A 20,163-nucleotide genomic window follows, 5' to 3' on the forward strand; every position below is an offset into this window, starting at 1 on the left:
CATAGAAAGAACAGATAGTTTCTTCTACATTCTGGACTAATGTGTACCCTTCACAGATAGTATGGTCACTGTTCAAGGCTCAAATACCAGTTGAGTAGGCTGCGATTTTCTAACTTTGAACACCGTACTGTGATCTATTATGGCTTTCATAAGTGCCATTTTCATCCCAATCAGTGTTCCCTTCTACACAACTCTTAATTATTCAGTGCCGTGACCACTGTGTCGTACTTGACATCGGTGAAAAGGAGCTGACTGCTGAGGCTGTACGAAAGAGATAATCTGTTCAACATGTTCGTTAAATGAGACTCAACTAGGACAATTGACCCACCAGGTAATTTTGTTGAGCCTGCGAATGAAGGAAGAGTGCAGTTAGCCTTATCCCACTGAGTTTTTGCTTGGCAAGTGCTGTTTGAATATTTTATTGTATAAATATCACCTACGTAATATATTTATAGTATATATTGTGTGGTTAAAAGGATTTATAATCCAAAAGGAACTTTATAAATCCCAAAAAGCAAAAAAGCAGGGATATAGTGGAGTATTTCCTTAATAGTCATCATTCAATTACATCTTGTGACATCTGGCTGTCCTGGAAAGAGTACTAATGACATTGCTATTGGAGTAAGATTATTTTCAGAATTTGTTGTAACTTCCACAATCGATTAAAATAGAAAATTAATATTTTATTTTTATTTTGACTATTAAATCGATTTCGTTCTAGAATTGAAATCGTAAAATACAAAATGAGCAACTTACTTTATTATTTTTATAATAGTTTCCACTTACCAGCAATCTTTAATAGTAATGTTCGAGCGCTTTCAGATTATTAATCCATTCTCAGGAACAATGATGTGTTATACATTATAATTATTTACTTCAGATATCATTAATTATACTAAATTGAATTTTATAATAATATATAAGTATTACAATTGATCGTCAAAGGTAAAATAAAGTTAACGTTAGCCGTGTTAGATAACAATTGAGACTTTCATCCTGACAAGACGGATAACGTTAACTTTATTTTACCTTTGACGATCAATTTAGTATAATTAATGATATCTGAAGTAAATAATTGTAATGTATAACACATCATTGTTCCTGAGGATGGATGAATAATCCGTAAGCACTCGAACATTACTATTAAAGATTGTTGGTAAGTAGAAACTATTATATAAATAATTTATATATTAATACCAACGGGCCATACTTAATAAAATTAACTTCCTTTATTCACAGATCTACTAATTTAAACTTGATTTTACAAGTGGCAAAATCACGAAATTCATTGTTAGTATGAGAATAGATAGAAGGAAACATTTTAAGCCAGTCCTTTCTGACTTTATACGTATATAAAAATCTGTTCGTCGATCACTCCTGAATGGCTAACTCGTTTTCTACAAACAGGATGATGATGATTGCTTTTCTCACGGACATTGTTCAGACTTACGCTCTATATATATATATATATATATATATATATATATATGTATGTGTGTGTGTGTGTGTGTGTGTGTGTGCGCGCGCGTGTGTGTGTGTGTGTGTGTGTGTGTGTGTGTGTGTGTGTGTGTGTGTGTGTGTGTGTGTGTGTGTGTGTGTATAAATGTTTAATTTTATTACCGTATTCCTCTTGCTTAGAAACGGGTTTTTGGTCCATTATTTATTATATTATGAACCACTTTCATGTAAAAGATTTTGTAATAAATTTGATATTTTTCCGTTAAACGTATTCTGCTTACGGCAGACGGTATACTGTGCTTACGTTGGTCCTGCAATACAGGCTATCATAATATTTACGTCAATTTATCAATAGGAAAGTAAATAAATAATTTATTATGAAAGAGAAATCGGTAGAGTTGGTGGAGTATGACTTTTGATGTCAAGATTTCTTTGAACGTAATAGCTAAATGAGTATCACCAACATTAATAATATGAAAGTTTAGGAAATGCAAAACATTAAACAGTACGTTTTGCAAAGCCATAATTGTTAGAGTGCTAATCAAACAGTTATACCTAAAAGACATTTAATAAGAATTTTTGAAGGCTCTTTTTAAGCTTTTTTTATTAGATATCCTCTGGGTTTATTCGGATGGTTATATAATTTAAATTAACCTATTTTCTACCGTTATTCAGTGTAGTTAGGGGATATAGAATGACTTTGGCCGACTACTCTGCACTAAAATGAAAATAACGATTGAAGTTGTCGCCTATTACAACATATGAAAGAGTTTCTTTAAAATGATTTCATATATATTGTAAATAATTATTAGAAAATTCAGGATGTCGATGGTTTTTATAAAGTATGTGGCAAGTAATTTAAATGTGGTCGCTGACGTTGTGAATGAACATGTTCGGATATAATTTAATTTGTACCTACTCTTGTACTAATAGTAAAAGTAGTAATTTAAAATTAACATTTAAAATTTCATTAACATTGCCATTATACATTTAGAAAGTGAGTAAAGGCCTAAGTTAGATATGGACAGTGTATGTTGAAAGTGTCTGCTTCATCATAAATATCTGAGTAAATATTCCCAAGCCGTTTACGTGACCAAGGGAGTGTTGTAAATGACAATTTTTAATAAAATAGGTTGCCCTTAAGAATATTCATAGAGGAACTTACATCTTTCTTCTGAGGCTAAGAATTATAGTGAGATACTGAAAGCTCATTCATTATTTCTTTCCCAACTGACGATTTGGGATCTCATACGCAGTTGAATTGTTTTGAGGTTAAACGTAAATAAAAGTGTGACTTAAAAATTACTTACTATAATCTCAGATTTGTAAATGGTCTGCTAGTTATTGGCGGATTTGGGGGAGGAGAGAATCGATAGCGGAGAGTGCCCCCAAAACCTATAATTTTTAAGTATACCTAAAATGGAATACCTTGTCTTTGAACGTAAAAATTATTACAATGTGTTTATTTTTAAACTGTAAAACCGTAAGGTGTGTTGACCGACTGAGTAATTACACCAACCAAGATGGATCCACCTAATCATATCACTGACGAAAATATTTTTAAATGGGTGCTAGTTAAAATTAGTATAACTTATATCACAATTAGTATAACCCACATCACTTCAAGCATGTAACAGTCTTTTTTAAATCAAAATTCGTTATTCCAGGGTGATTCAAAGAAACGGGAAATTTTAAAAATTAAATAACGTTAATGAAAAATTTTTTTTTGAAAATGAATTTTATTTCATGTAATTGTACAAATGTTGCCATTTTAGGATACATACATTTTAGTATATTTTTTTAAAGATGGCATCTGCCAGGTGACCTCCTCTTCTACGTAAACACTCACGAAGTCTCTTCGTTAAATTGTTCATGTTTGACGTAACATCTCAACTGGAATTTCCGCAATTGCTTCTCAGATCTTTGCCTTCAGTTCTTCCGTTGTAGCAGGTCTACTGTAGAACACTTTGCTTTTAAGGTGACCCCACAAAAAGTAATCGCAAGCTGGGAGATCAGGCGATCTGGGAGGCCATCTAATGTCACCATTTCGTGAAATGACACGTTGTCCAAACAATCGGCGTACAGCTGCCATCGATATTCGTGCAGTATGTGACGTTGCTCCGTCTTGTTGAAATCAGGCTGTGTTAAGAATTGGTGGAAATCTCTTTTGTTGTTCCACAACAAAGGTTTCAAGCATGGCTACATAACGAGCCGATGTCACTATAATCGCAAGACTGTTGTCATCATCAAAAAAATAAGGGCCTATAAAACCGTAAGATGACATAGCTCACCACATAGTCACTTTACACATAGTCACTAGACATAGTCACTTTCTGGCTGTGCAACGGACGCTGGTGTAGCTGCGTAGGATTTTCTTGTGCCCAGTATCTGAAATTTTGCTTATTAACAAATCCACTGAGGTGGAAATGCGCTTCGTCTGACATCCACAGTTCGTGAACAAACTCTTCGTTGTCATTTATCTTCTGAAGCATTACATTACAGAATTGTGCTCGCACAACTGCATCGTTCGGTTTCAGTTCCTGGACGATCTGCAACTTGTATGGATGGTATCGCAAGTCCTTCACTAACATTCTTCGAACGCTTGAACTATGCAATTGTAAAGATGCTGAGAGACGACGAATTGACCGATGTGGACTTCGTGTGACAGCATCTTGTAAAGCTTGAACATTCTGTAGTGTACGGACGGTTCGCTCACGGCCTGGAGGTTTCTTTTTCATTGCCGAACCAGTTTCCTCAAAATTAGATATCCATGTTTTAATTGCATGTGCTGATGGAACACGGTCGTGCCGTCCTAGATTAAAATGACGGCGAAATTCTCTACGCACTGTCATTGTTTTTGTAAAACGCTTTGATAGCAAATGCACGTTGCGCACCAATCCAAGGATCCATGACAACTAAATGGCAGGTTAGGTTAGAGAGGCTGGCGCCACTTATCGTGGTACCAATCGCCCACGGCTACCAACACAACTTTCAAAATTTCCCGTTTCTTTGAATCACTCTTTATGTCCACAACGCTAAGAGTAGACGTTAGGGTTAGTTAGTTCTTAGATGGAACCACTGAAACCTACATTGAAATAACAAAATAAATAGATAAAATTATATATATAATCTAACCAAACTTAACCTACGCTTCCTAAGACTGACTAGCGAGCGAAGGTCAGCGAGCAAAACGAGCGTAGGTTTAGTTTGGTTAGATTATATTTATAATTTTATTTATTTATTTTCTTATTTCAATATAGAGTTTCAGTGGCGCCATCTACCAAATAACTAACTAACCTTAACGTCTATACTTAATCTTAACGTTGTAGGTATATAAACGGATTTTGACCTTTTTTAATATTGTAATCATACCACCTTCGCATTTCTTAAGTAAAATCCAGTTTTAGAAAGGAACACAAGTATAAAAATTAGTAAAATCCTAAGACATTAAGAAGCATATGAAGCATCTGCGACCGACATTTGAGTTGTCTTCTTCGAGAGTAATAATGTTTATTATACAGCCACTCCCTACAGTGCACTAAGTGAAAGGTTGAATATCACTTGAAAGGCTGAATCCCAACCGCATTTCGGTGGTCTTGTCATGCTGATATGTTGTAGCCTATTCGGTCGGTGAGGAAGAAATATAAAGGAAACAACTACACTCCTCACTTTTCCTAATAATCTTGGCATGGAAGCTTATTTATTATTCACGAGAATGGCCATATCATTTTTGGAGTATTACTTTTGACTCGTGTCAGGTCGTCTACACAGTTGTATAAGTAGATAGAGATCTAAACTTTTCTTAATAATTTAAACTTCCACGGTTTTAGTCCGTGTTTTGTTTTAAATTCAAATTAATTTTGTCAGCTGATAAAACTTAATTCCATTTTCAATGATTAAGACTTATGAAGTTTAATTTCAATTCTTAGGCTAATTTTTTTCAATAAATCATGAAGTTAATGACAGACATTATTTTTATTTTTAAAAAGATTGCTATTTTTTATATTTGAACTTTCAGAGTTGATTTTGGCATAATATTACCAATCAACTCAATTTATTGAACAAAAAATGTCATAATGAAAATGATTTAGTATTACAAAACATACTGTAAATAGAATAATAATAAGGAATATCCTCTTTTATTTACTTGAAGATTTGAAAATCAAATTCTTTTGGGACAGATTTTTCTATGATCCACTGATGATGACTTTGTCTACCAACATTATTTTCACATCAAAATTAGTTAAATTAATTTAAAAAATTCTGGCGCAGTTCCGCGCCAGAAGATCAACTATTCATTATTTCATTTTGTTTCCTTTTGAAAAAGTATGAACTTCGTATCTAAATTCCAAATTCGTATCTAAAATTTTACAAAAAAAAAACCTTTGCTCCATGAAAAATATTTACACGTCAAAAACGCACTATAATAATAAAAAAATAAAAATATCAGTACTTTTAAAAATACGTAATGTTAAATTCAACAATAGATACCGCAGATAAAAAAAAACGTCAACGATTTAACTTGCAGCATCGTAACTAGCATTCTTCTACCTTGCCCCACTGAGATTTTTTCGACCTTGAATTGAGTGTAACTCAAGAACGACTCAACCAATCTTCATAAAATTTTCACATGTACAAGCTTCAGATACGCTACTAAAGCACATTTCAATGAAATTGATGTATTTGGAGATTTTCGAGCCACAAATATATTTTCCTTATATATATATATATATATATATATATATATATATATAAGGAAAATCCAATTTAAATGAATGGTATTTTCGTATTCATCATATCTCAAAACGTAAAGCACATTCATTTTCAGCCCTTCCCCACTACCACCATGCAACCGAAAATAATACCGAACTTTTCTTCGAAAAGTCTGTAAAAAATCCATACTCTATTTATATTGAATCAGATACTGTACACCTTTTACGTAAATCATAAAGTTTAATATAAAAGGTTCAAGTTTTATGGAAACTCGAACCAAAGCTCATTTATTTATATAATATTTTTAATTAAATTTATTTAAATACATTATTCGACTGATGTACAGAAGAAGTTAAATAAAAATGTATTTTATTTAATAAAATAAAATAAATTAATAAATTTTTATTTATGAATACGAGTATTTATTATTTGAGTAGTAAGAATTAGGCTAGTGTATGTAAATAAATTTATGTAATTGGTTCATATCCGACAAATAAACTTTTTTTTTCAAGAATCGGTGATAAAACATAGATTTTTTTCATTGATAACAATAATCAGACAAAAACCATTTAAAAACTTAGGCTTTATTATTAAAATCTGATTTTTCAAAACTGATTTTTTAAAGAAAAACTCTGTGTATGGTATTTTTTTATTATGGTATTTGCAGTAAAGTTATTTGCTTTTATACGGATTTGAATACTAGACAGTGGATACCGGTGTACATTTTCATATCATACATATAATCAGCTCATTGGGCCGTGTGTGGAGAGGTTGGTTAATGCTCACTAGTTATTAGATTGCAACGCGCACATTACGAAAATAAAAATTTGCAATTCGTGTGAATTAAATTAAAAAAAAAAAAAAAAACTCCAAAAAATATGTAGCTAACGTATATTAAAATACAGATTTTATATTCACTCAAAATTCCAGGTCGTTTCGTCAGCATTTAACTTCACTATGTAAAATTATTAGTAGTTATGGTAAAAATATTATGTAGGCAAAATAAAACTTTTTTTTTTTGTAATATAATGAAATATCTATAGAATCTTTTCCATTATAATAAATAACAGTTGTGGAAAATATTCATACTGACTTGAAGGAAAGAAACCCCGATAGCAATTAACTGATAACAGAATATTTTGTTTATTCATATGATAACGAATTTTTTGTAGCGTATGAAAATAATTATCTCTAAAAAGATTTAAAATGAGATCAGATATTGTTTCCTTAGCAATTGAGAGATTTGTACAACAAAAAAAATTATTTCATTTTTAGTTTGTTAAATTTTCAACTTATTTCAATAAAACATAATTTAACATACAAATAATACTTATTATTAAAATGTTTTATGTCCTTATGATCTGAAGTCCTCTTTCTCTCTAAAAAAAAGTGCGTTATTCGGTGTCACAGAAGATTCAAATTTTGCAACGACTTAGGTCTTTGTCTAACTGGGAGAAAAAATATATATATAAATCTTGAAATTTATCAATGAAAAGCCCAAAACGGGAGTTTTTCATAATTCTGCATTGCTTAAAATTATGCTTGTTTTGGGTTCCAACAAATTCAAATTCTTATCATGAAAAAAATATATTTATTTTTAACCGATCATAATTTAACCGATCAAGTTAAAACCAGTTGTAAACTCATGGATACGAGTTATACGTCCTTATAACAGTGAATCCTCTTAACTAAACAGAACGAGTTCAATGAGTTTTTTTTATTTTGTACAAGTTGTACCCCTGTTGTAATATTGTGAATATCTCCTAATAAATATTTAATTAATAATAATCCCCTCTTATAAATATTTTCCTCATAACTTAGGTGGAAGATTTCTTAAACTGAAAATTAAACCCTCTACACCATTAATTCTCAAACGTTTTCGCCCATCGCCCACATTGAAAATTAAACATTTTCTAGTTTTTTAACTTTTTTCTAATTTTTAAACTTACCATCTGTTAAAAATAATAATTGCAATCGCTGTTTTTAAGGACGAATCTTAAAAAATAGCAATTGTAATTATTGTTTTTAAACGTGGTATTTATTATTTTTAAATTGAAACTTGCATTTTAAATGAGAACAATTAAAACGCATATTTAATCATATTTTAAAGTATTTTTATGAAATTGCTTTCAAAAAAATTACAATTGCATCTATACAGTTATATAACAGCAATAGACATCGTATTCAATATAACAATACAATAATTAAAACAAAGCTTTCATTTGAAAAATTACACATACGTAACATGATTTATTTCCAGTATCCAACTACTACACAGTGTTAAAAAACTAAAATATTACTGAAAATCTGAATTATATTATTCAAAAACGAAAGCAAGTATTGATATTCCTACATTATCAGAAGTATAATAACATCCTTCTAATGTTTTATAACGCACTCTTCTTCAACTGAAGCGATACAGTTTTTTGTTACTTCCCAATATATATCTGGTCTTTAAATGGCTCAAAGGCCTGTAGAGACTTTAGTCAGAGTGTATTAACACACATTATTATGCCACTCCCGTAAAAGAAATGAAGGTTTCGCATGCAGAATCGGACATATCGTGAATTTCAGTGAGTTTGGCGATTAGATAGACAACAATTAATTTAGCTTAATGAAGAAGACAACGAAAGACCACTTCGCTCCTCAATTTTCTTAATAAGTCTGCCATGTTATAATTAATAGTTCAACACGAAACACAAACTAGAGCGGTTGAATTTGATAGGTGCTGAAAATTTATTTATAATTCGGTTTTTTGTTTGTTTTTAAAACAGTATCTTTACAGGATATATTAGTAAGGGATATTGGGTTTTGTTTTTGTGTAGTTTTTAAGTGACTGGTGTATATATGTTATTTTTTAGATGTGTGGGTAGCCTTTACGGTTATCTAGGCCACTTGTATAAGTAGTAGTTTGGCATTTTTGTGACTGGGACTGACTTGGACAGTTTAATAGTAATTTATATTAAATCGCTTAATTTAATTATTATTTATTTTGGTATTTATTATATGTTGTTGTTTATTAGCAACCACTTGGCAACCGTTTTGTTTACATTGATTCTTTTTGGTTGCCGTCTTTGTTTACTTGTGTTTCTATTGATAGTTATTTAGTTATTTTCTTAAGGTGTTTCGCCATCGGTTGTTGTTTATTTACATCAGTGTGCGTTTCAGACTGTGATTTCAGAAATGTCTCTAACTGTTGTGTTTATGATTTCGGAAATGTCTGAAACTGAAGGAAAAAAGGGTTAATTCAAGCGGGCTAAACCTCGCGAGGAGATTATGCCATCAGTATTCGACGTGCGGTCAGTCTTGATTGGGATCATAATTTTAAGACCATGAGCATCCTATATAAAGGCGTGTGCAAGGCCATTATGCTATATGCGGCACCTGTTTGGGCGAGAGGCTAATATATAAAAGTTATCGGGACATATTATTAAGGACTCAACGCCTAATAACAGGAACTGGTGGTTACCGTACTATTTCGCGGGAGGCAGTCTTGGTGATTGCAGGCGTAAAACCCTGCAATTGGCGTGAGTTGATTGCATTTGAGAAGCAGCGGTATGTTGCTAAGAAGTCCGGTGAGTTGACTTCGGATAAAGTTCCGGAAATTGAACAACATGGCAATACCTTGTGGCAGGCCAGATGGGATGAGACAGAGGGTGGGCGTTATACGCATGATTTCTTTCTAAATGTTGTTGGTTTGCGGGGCACCTCTTGGGTACACCTTAATAAATATGTGACGCAATTTCTTTCCGGTCATGGTGCTTGTAGGAACAGACTGCAGAAATTCGGCCTGATAGATTCTGGGATGTGTCTTCAGTGTGGGCAATTGGATGACACCTACCATGTTCTTTATGAGTGCTCGAAGTACGAGTTAATGCGCAAGGAGACTATCTGTCGGCTTGATCTGATCGGGTCGGCGTTGGATTTCCATGTAAACTGGAGGAGTCAGGCCAAATGGGCAATAGTGAAGAGTTTTATAGTGTACTTGGCAAAGGAAAAGATTGCTGAGGATCGAAGATGGCCTCCGATAAAGCCTTTAAGGACTAGGAACGGTGGAGGTGTCTTCACCTACGGAGTCAGAATGGTATAATTAATCTTAAGAACTGTTATACGCTTTCGGAATCTGACTATGTCAGATTGCAAACATCATTTTAGTTATGGCACTTAAAATTCAATAACGCAATAATTTTTATAATCGTATTAAATCGTTAACAGTAAAAATAATTAAGTTAACTGATCTTAAAGATGAAGTTAATATAGTTAAATTTAGAAGAGCATATAATAATTATGAGAGAATGAACAATGAATAATCATTAATACCCAAACTGGGAATTCATTTTTGTTAATGCGATAAATTATTAGCATTGGAGTTTATCAAAAGTAATGATTTATGGTGAAGAATTATTTAGTTTAAGGTTTAGTGTTTAAGGTTTGTCTGTGACATATACAAGTATAAACACATTATGTAAAATAACCGAAATGGTTTAACAAAGCTCTCGATCAATCAATCTTAAAAAATAACACGGTTTAATTTACATCTTTATTTGTATTCTTTATATTGTATTTATTAGAAAAACTGTCATGTTATTGAAAATATATTAAAAATTCACCATCTGAAGTATCCAGTGAAATGACCAGTTCTGCCATCCCTTCTTTCGCTAAAGCAATGTGAATTCGGTGAAAATCCGTTCAGCTACTTTCTATCCTTCTTAGATTTTATCTTATGAAATACTACAATACAAATTTTATTTTTCCGATAAATTTCGTCTATTATTTTTATTATTACAAAAATTGTATCATAATATAAAACGAATGACTGCTGAAATGTCAAAAGATAATTTTTTAAGAAAAAGAATAATTTTTATTTAACATCTACAGGGAATAGATATGGGAGGAAACGAACAGTGACGGTGACAGTGACAAACACACGGGACGTTGACATGGCCGTCTAAGTGACTGACGTACGACATGGCTACGCTATGATGATGGTATGATAATGGTAGCAACAACAATGACGCGAACGTGTCCATGTACGAGCATCATCTTATCTCTTTTCCTGCGTTCGTCATACCGTACAGCCTGATTACTTCTATCTGATTTTAAAAAAAAGTCTTTAAATTTAGGGGCTTAAGTTAAATTTACTCTTTATTCTAAGTTTTAGAAAATCGAAATTTAGATAAAATATTATTTGCAGAGATATGATTTATTACTTTTTAATGAAGTTTTACTTTTGAAGTTTGTAATATTTTAAAATTAAAACCTCGTTTTTAATTTTTATTTTCCTCAAAATTGTTAGTCGATTTTACAACAGCATAATGTAGTGAAACGAAAATATAGAAAAAGAAACAAAAATTTCTGGGAAACCGCTCAAAAAATACTATTCATCATTACCTAAACTTTTAAAAATTTGAAAATTTAAATTACAATTTTTTAATAGAGAAAATACTTTTTATTATAACGTCATAAAAACATCCTGTATCATATTTTTGCGTCTAACAATCTAAACTTTAGCCAATGATAACTTAAGAAAATGACTGGAAAAAATATGTATATTTAAATTTTACTTAATTGTTTCAAAGAAACTTACTACGAGAGATCCGAACCTGTTCAGAAAATAAAATAATTAAAAATCGTTTTAGCATTTCTTCAGTAAAAAGTAAAAATAATTTTTAACTTGATCTGATTTTTTTATTTAAAAACTTGGCGCTAAGAAGTTCAAAAAATATTACCTGCCTTTTCATTATCTGAAAAGATGAACGCCCCACTCATTGTTAATTTCTTGCCATCGTAACTCTAGAACTAGACTCCAAAGTAGGAAAGTATAGTAATCAGTCAAAAAATGGGGTATGAGTTTTTTTCATTTCTCGAAGTTTCATTACCCAGGACTTCAGAAAACAAAAAAATGTAGGGTAATTTTCGTACGTACACACGAATGTATGTACGTGCGTTGCCGTTTTGAAGCTTAAATAACTTTTGACTGAACTCACAGATTTAAAAAAAATTTGTTGGAGACTCGATTATAGAGAGAAATTTGTCTGCAAAACTTTAGTCAATATTTCTAGTGGGTTGGAGGTGAGGTTTTGGGGTTAATCTTTTCAAAATTTTGCAGATATAATCCCACTTTATATTAAACTCAGTACAAGCGTGCACGCTTATCATACCATTTAAAAAAAAAAATTTGCCCCAAAATTCCCCCTTCCCTAAAAAATTGAAAAAGCCATTTTTTTATTTATTGCAAATTTCTGATTTTTTTTATATCTTCCTAGGCATAGTAGTTGTCCAAGCAACCCAAAAGAGCAATATTGTGGGTGAGGAAGCCGATCAAAGTTTAAAAATATCGATTTTTTTAATTTCTCAAAACTTCATTATAATACCCCCCCCCCCCCCGAAAAAAAAAGAAATCATAAGTAATTTTTAATTAGTTTTACATTTTTTAGTGGGATTTTATTTAGTTTCTTCCACTTAACATAGAAAACGTAGAAAAATAAAAAACGTTCTTAGAATGTGATTTTTGAGTTGGGAGAAAAAAATTAGAAAAATATGGATTTTTTGAATTTTTTAAACTATTTTTGGTTTACTTAAACATACAGTTATAATTTTACAATAAAACTTCACCATAAATTATCTCCACCTCAGAAAATAACTTTGTAACTTTTTTCATGGATGATTATTTTTCCAACGTAAAAGAATAAATAATCAATGCCAAACTAGTATTACAACTTTTTTTGTTTTTTTTAATACAAACACTGTCTTATTTGCTTAAATTTTTTTTTAGAGAATTTTAAATATTGTAATTTAAAATAAAATTATTTACATTTCATTTTGACACATACTAGTACAAAAACTTACATCTTTATTTGTAAAGAGTAATTATCATACTGTTACACGAATGAATCTAAATGTAAAACATGGATTATGGGAAGCGAATAAAAGGTTTATTATAAGTCTAGCAGAGAATGGGTTATATGCAGATTTGAGAACCACCTTATCTTTTTTTTTGTTGAAATTTACAGGTTTTTTGAAATCTGATAAATTAATAATAATTGAAACATCGTCACATTATATCAATTATATTAATTAATATTTATAATTTATAATACTATAAAAAAATTCTAAGAGATCTTTCTACCAATTGCAAAAATAAGTAATTCTATATACCGGAGTGATAGCGTCTGCGCCTTTCATGCGGAAGTTCCGGGTTCGAATCCCGGTCAGGCATGGCATTTTTCATACACTACAAAATTCCATTTCTATCTGGCACGCACAAGCTTCAAACTTATGTGGCGATATTATCAAGCAAAAAAATAAAAATAAAAATAAATCAAATTTAAATACCTAACTTTTGTTAATCATATTGAAATAAATCGGTATAAACTTTAAATATTCACTTTAAATACCCTATTAAATTGTGATAAGATGTTGAACACTAGATTTTGAACAATTGTTGTTAAAGATTTGTTAAATTTATAACAAACTAATTATAAATTACGTTTAATATAAACTTTATGTAAACTGAAAATAATAGGGATGTTTTATTATTAAAAAAATATTGGTTATTTCATTCAATTTTTGTTCTAGTTTTTTCTGTTTTCTTTTTTTAATTTTTTTTATTAATCTTACGAATACATCTCATTCGACTGAAAAATACTGCTCTTTAGGTATTCGTAGAAAAAAAATTATAATTTTCTAATATAACTGACCATTATGTTTTTTTATATTCTGTTACATGACCCATCCAAATTTAACTCATCGGTAATTTTTTTTTTTTGTAACTTAGCGAACAAATTCTGATAAAATTGATAGATAATCAATGGGAATAGTCATCACTAAAAAATCGATTGGAAAATAATTAGTATAAATTAAAGTAGATAAATGCTCAAAAAAAAATCTTATAAAAACTAATGTCCATACTGAAATCGTGTCCAAATGTAAAATATTTCTGTCTCATTTGAAGAAAATTCCTGACAGCTATTAAGAACAACTGTCAAATAAAAATAAAACTTCTTGAATATGCCTTAGTTCTTTCAGGTTTAGAGATAATTACACGACACTTGGCGAAAAATACACACAAATTTTACTACATAAATTCATATCTTCAAATTAATATGGCCACATCTCAAAAAACTTGAGATGTGGAAAAACCGTCTGATTAAATAAAACTTAGATCGATATAATAAAATTACTATACTTATTTTAAAACTGATTAAGATTACATCTTTCACGTAGGCTACTATTAGTATTCAGGTATAATTTTTTTATCTGATTTCAAATTATTTTTATCATTTTGTTTAAAAACAACTTAGTGTAAAACGTTTATTAGGTATAACGCTGGCATTTTTTTATAAACAAAAAACATAATTTACTATGAAATTTAATAATACTTTTCGCGTAATTTTTACCCATTCTCTTTTTTGCTTAAACAAAAAAAATAAATATCATCTGTTTTACAGACTGCTGTCATTCATTTGTTTAAGTAAAAAATAAATTTTTTGTACGCTCATTTATGATAATATTTTTATGGCTTATGCATTAAAAACTTCAAAAGAAATAAAATAATATTTAAAAACAAATCGTACAGTATTTTGCAAAAAGAGAAGTATTTTTTTTTAATTAGGAAAGTTAAAAATGCCCCTCTTGAATCTGAAAAAAAGTTTTTTTTTCATAATGTAACATTACAGCATGCGATATTATTTTGAAGGTAAGATCTGTTTATTACATTGTTTAACCATTTCGCTACCGACAGTTCTATAATAAATAAATTCCAACGAGAGAATTTTGCATACCATGATTATGCAAAAGGAAGTTAATAATTAAAGTAGTAATCAGAAGACCAACTTCAGTTTTAGAGGTGAATACAGTAAATATATTGTAACAAGACCGGTGTAGAGGACCTCAGTAACGGATTCCTGCCAATTAAGAATAAACTAGTAGAAAATATAATGATGGGAGCAGTCCAGAAATGGGCTAAAAGATACCCTTTTAGTAAAGAATACAAACAGGAGGAGGCAGCCTTCATTGACGGGCTACGGGAGGCCGTGATCAAGAAGCATCTTCTGGGATCGGCGAAATCAGTCAACGACGACGCTCTTACTGAAGCTCTGCGACTGGAGGCAGCCGGCGTGGTGTCTCGCCGCACTACTCGTCTTCGAAGAATGGGAGTCGACCGCGACGAAAAGTCAGCGGACAGCATCAAGACTTCCATGAAGGCGTCAGTTACCGGACTGACAACAACGGGAGACCGAAAATTACCTGCTGCAGAACGAAAGAACAGGGGTCGACCAGTCTGCTGGAACTGCGGCTGAACGGGGCATTTGAAAAGCGACTGCGAGAAGTAGGCGAGGCAATTAAGAAGTACTAACCAGTGGATACTAGCAAGATCGTCGCGTCACCTCGCCAAGTTTCGTTGAACATCTCGACGCTAAGAAGATGATCCGACAACTTGATCGTCAACGGATTAGTCGGATTTCGTCCGTGTCAGATACCAGTAAACACGGAGCATCAGTATCCATCGCTAGACCAAACATCGTCGGTGGATGTGAAAAGAAGCTAGACCGGTCTTATGTCATCGGTACTGCTTCTGGAGATACACTACCAGTTATCAGCGAGGCTCGCGTCGAGTTACAGCTTGCCCGCTGCTGTCCTCAAGCGCGGGTATTCGTCGCAGAAATTAAGGACGACTTCATCCTTAGTTTGGACGTCCTGCGAGCCTGCGACGCGACTGTAGACGTCGAGTGGCATCTCCTGCGGCTGGAAAGTGACGAATTAGCGATGTGGAGTCCAGGAAGCGAATCGCATTCTGCAAGAATGATGCCAATGCAAGACGAAACGAGACCGGTGTTGTGTGTGAGTTTGTATATATACAAATACATACCAACACATCACAGATGTGTGATATGTACAACATTGTACACATATGTATTATTTTTCTATTCCTAAATTGTGCGTTGTAGTATCTTCAATCAAGTTATGAACAATAAGACACCCCATGACCCGATGACATGAAAATGACATAAATAAATTATACAATTGAATAGACAGTCCGACCATTCCTGAAATATATGGTTAATTGAATCTCAGCCACCGAAATACACCGATCACCGATATCCACTGTCTAATAATCAAATCCGTATAAAAGTAAACCTACCTTTATTAGGAATTGAATCTCAGAAAGTCCGACTTCGAAAATCAGCTATTAAGCAGCTGTTTTGCGAAGACAAAGGTTTTATATATATATATATATATATATACACACATACATATATAATTTTTGAAGTCGAACGTTCTGAGATTAACTCCTAATAAAAGTATATTACTTTTTTATACAGATCTGAAAACTAGACAGTGGATATAGTGTACGTTGATGGTTGAGATTCAATTAACCATATATCTCAAGAATGGTCGGCCTGAGTCTGTACAGGCATGTAACTCATTTACATTTTATATATATATATATATATATATATATATATAAATAGGAAAGTTACAAAACTATGGTTAAACCAGTAATTACTTACGCGAGCGAGACTTTATTTAGATTAAATCAGAAAAATAGGACTGAACTTTTGCTTAAAGTTGAACGCAGGATTCTTAGAACCTGAGGTTCTAAGAAGAGGTAAAGAGGAATGACCTACAATAGAGAGATTCGTGGCTGAGGTTATACGAGGAAAAGGAAGTGGATTACAAGAAGTGGGATGAGTTACTTTAAGAAAGAAAAAACGTAACGACCGAGACCCGGCTGCTGGGGCAGGGCCCGAGAACGGCATAGCCGGGTCCGGTATTTAGTCCCTGACCTTAGCGGTTAGAGGCAGAGGCAAGATGAAAATAAGGAAAAGACCCGGAACCGATGAGCCGACCTGCCATGGCGGACGTACTGTAGGGTGGGAGACTCATTAGAGTCGCAAGGACACTCCCCTGGGCTGAGTAATACTTAATTGTTGAGCCTGCCCAGGGAAGCAGGAGAACAAACACAAAAACCCTAATACAAAAAAAAAAAACAAAATAGCACACAGAGAGACAAATTCATATTTATATAATAAATTATTGAAATATAAAACCCACTTACCAACAATTTTTAATGCGTCCTAGCGCTTTCGGAAACGAATTCCAACTTCAGGAACTTGAAATTTTTTTATTAACTAAACCTTTGTCGTCATGAGTAGAATTGTTATGTAAAGTGTGTAAAATATATAAGGTAGTCGTCATATGTTAAAATTGCGTCGACTTAACGTCCTGTCATAATGAATGTATCCATGGTCATGGTCAACTCACTCTATAGTTATTGTTTAGTGCTTGTTTATAAAATATATCATTTTCAAATCTTGTTTGTTCATTTATTAATTTATCATTATTAAGATATATATGGTACTTTTCTGTTATTGGTAATGTGTATATTGCTTGAAAAATCAGCAACGTCAATAAATATATGGGTTATAAATTATTATAAATCATATTTATATATACATTTAAATTGACTGGTGCGTACGACGAATTGTTCTGTTACATTCCAATTAGATCTTAACAACTAGGTATAATAATTACATACAATTCATGTTAATATAGAATATACATACGAACGTTATTATAAATTTTAGATGACAATCTTACTTTTAATGAGAAGATACCAGATTTTCTAATTAATTAAAGCAACAAGTTGATGGTAAGAACTTTACGGAAGAACTAACATGCGTAGACATAAACACCATAACAGTTACAGGATAATAGTTTGTAATATATACTTACTTGAATGCAAGTTATCCGATAATTATAATGCACATCTAAAAATAAAATGGTATGTTAAAAAGTACAAAACAATAAAGTAATAAAAAAATAATAACAAACGTTTAACTGCGACAACACTGCATTATTACGTCGCGGTAACTAACTGAGGTACAAGCACGACAGACAGCATGGTGTATGCGCACATGTCTAGTCAGGAGTAGTTGATGACGCGTCCACTCGACTAGCCGGTCGTCTGTCACTACCGTCAAGGTCATTTAAGAAACAAATAATGCTGTTAAGATTAATCTATTCTACAATTTTTCGATGCATCTTTATAGCACACTTATTGTTTTATTACTCGTATATGTACAATGAAATTAAAATTAAGTAATGACTATTTTTTTAGTCTGTTTATATTATTAAATATTTTACAATCAATAAGAAGAAGGTTCACTGAGCAAAACTTCTCATCAGAAATAACTTTTAAATTGTTTTCTTTATAGGTCCAATGATGAAAATAAGGAATACGCAGAGGCAAGGTATTGTGTATTGTGTATTGACACAATACACACACCAAGCAGCTTTGTAAGAGTGAACTCTTTCACTGCAGACCAGAGTAAATAGAGTAATTATACAACTGAAGAAAATCCGTATGAAGACATTTTATTTTTACACCCCAGTATCAATCACTAAAACACTGTAATAGATACAGGTATTTCAAATATATAATTAATAATATGTTGAATTAATAAACTGCTGTCTGTCTAATTTTTTCCATATTATGTAATGTATAAAATACCTAAGTTATTGAAAAATTTATTGTATCGGTCAAAAAATGCCTCCTCTATTTTTTGTTGCGTTCAACGTTCTGAACACTACTTCTGTATATGCATGCATATAAATATATGCAACATAAATATGTTGGCATCTATTTGAATTTATATCTCGGTACAATTCAAATTCATTTAACATATAATCTTGAAATTTGGTACGGTTTTTGAATATTAAAGGAACTGAATCTCCTCTTCAGTTTTATGAGTTTTTACTTTAAAAACTGAACTTTATTATCGAAGACGAGACATAAACATGCTTCTAAATTTAAAAAAAAGTTTCGTTTTAAACTTTCACGTAAAACAAAAAATTCTCTGAAAATGATGATTAGCCATCGAAAACGCTGAGCGTTAAATGAGGAAATACCTGCGTAAATACCTTTTTTTAATTATATAAAAAATATATAAATGTGTGAGCGCGCGCACGTGTGTGTATGAGATTAATACATACGTCAGTCTATAGGTTCAAGAAAAAAACTATGTTGAATCCCAATTATATTATAGATATAATTAAATGATAGATGAAGTTTGTATGAAAAATTGCTACGTCTAGCCGAGATTCGAACCCATAGGGTTTATTCATGTTCTGTGTCACCCTAAATTTAGGATGGACATATTATTTAGCTAGTAGATAAATTATAATGAAATTTCACCTTGTTTATCGAAATAAAGTAAAATTTCATTCTCACTAGAACGACCACTGTCTTTGTCACCTGAATGACTTTCTTATAATTTTACATTAACACCAACGATTTCAAACTAAACAAGATTTTGATCAATGTTATCCTTTTGTGAGAAATGGAAACATAAATCTGTGAGGAATGAAAATTTTCTGTTTTACTTTTGTTAACAGTATATCGATGGAATGCGTATAATATAGCATTATGTACGCGGTTTCTTTCTCCAATTAATCATTGCTGAAAGTAAAATAGTGAATTTTCTTTATTTATCTCTTCTTTTTCTTCATTCAAAAGCCCCGATCTCACTATAACACAAAACCCTTTACTTATAAATTAGAATTTCCATATTCATTTGTATTTGCAGTCACTGAAAACACGGTGGCCCGAACTTACCGTGAGTGAAATTTATATTGTAAAAACTTTCTTAGATTTTTGATTTGTTAAAATAAAAAATAATTTTTTTTTTCGTACCTTTCGGAAGTAGAGTGAAGTAATTTTTCGAAGCGAGAGCTACGAAAATATAAATTTATTTAATTACTTTACGAAAAAAATCGAAAGCTTAATTATATACAAATTACACAATTAAGGTTATGAGCAATCTGTATTTTATTTATGTTAGTATTATAATTTTTATTTCAATTTGGGCCGACATCTTAATTTTCGTCTGACATTTTTTTATTAAATACGAAACGATTAAAGCTGCTTTAATGAACTTAACTGAATGGACTTGCTTTAACCAGAGATATCAATTTACACTTTGAAAT

The 20,163-nt window shown here is 31.6% G+C and overlaps 1 long non-coding RNA gene across 1 annotated transcript in view; it reads right to left on the bottom strand.

Moving 5' to 3' along the window:
- LOC142318150 (uncharacterized) overlaps positions 1-18,031 on the bottom strand; it is a 224,883-nt gene extending 206,852 nt beyond the window's left edge. Inside the window, exon 1 of the long non-coding RNA XR_012754831.1 lies at positions 17,911-18,031. This is a non-coding gene — a long non-coding RNA (uncharacterized LOC142318150). The remainder of the gene's footprint in view (positions 1-17,910) is intronic.
- Positions 18,032-20,163: the final 2,132 nt, after the last annotated feature.

Source organism: Lycorma delicatula, chromosome 1 (assembly GCF_047948215.1).
Source record: "Lycorma delicatula isolate Av1 chromosome 1, ASM4794821v1, whole genome shotgun sequence".
NCBI lineage: Eukaryota > Metazoa > Arthropoda > Insecta > Hemiptera > Fulgoridae > Lycorma > Lycorma delicatula.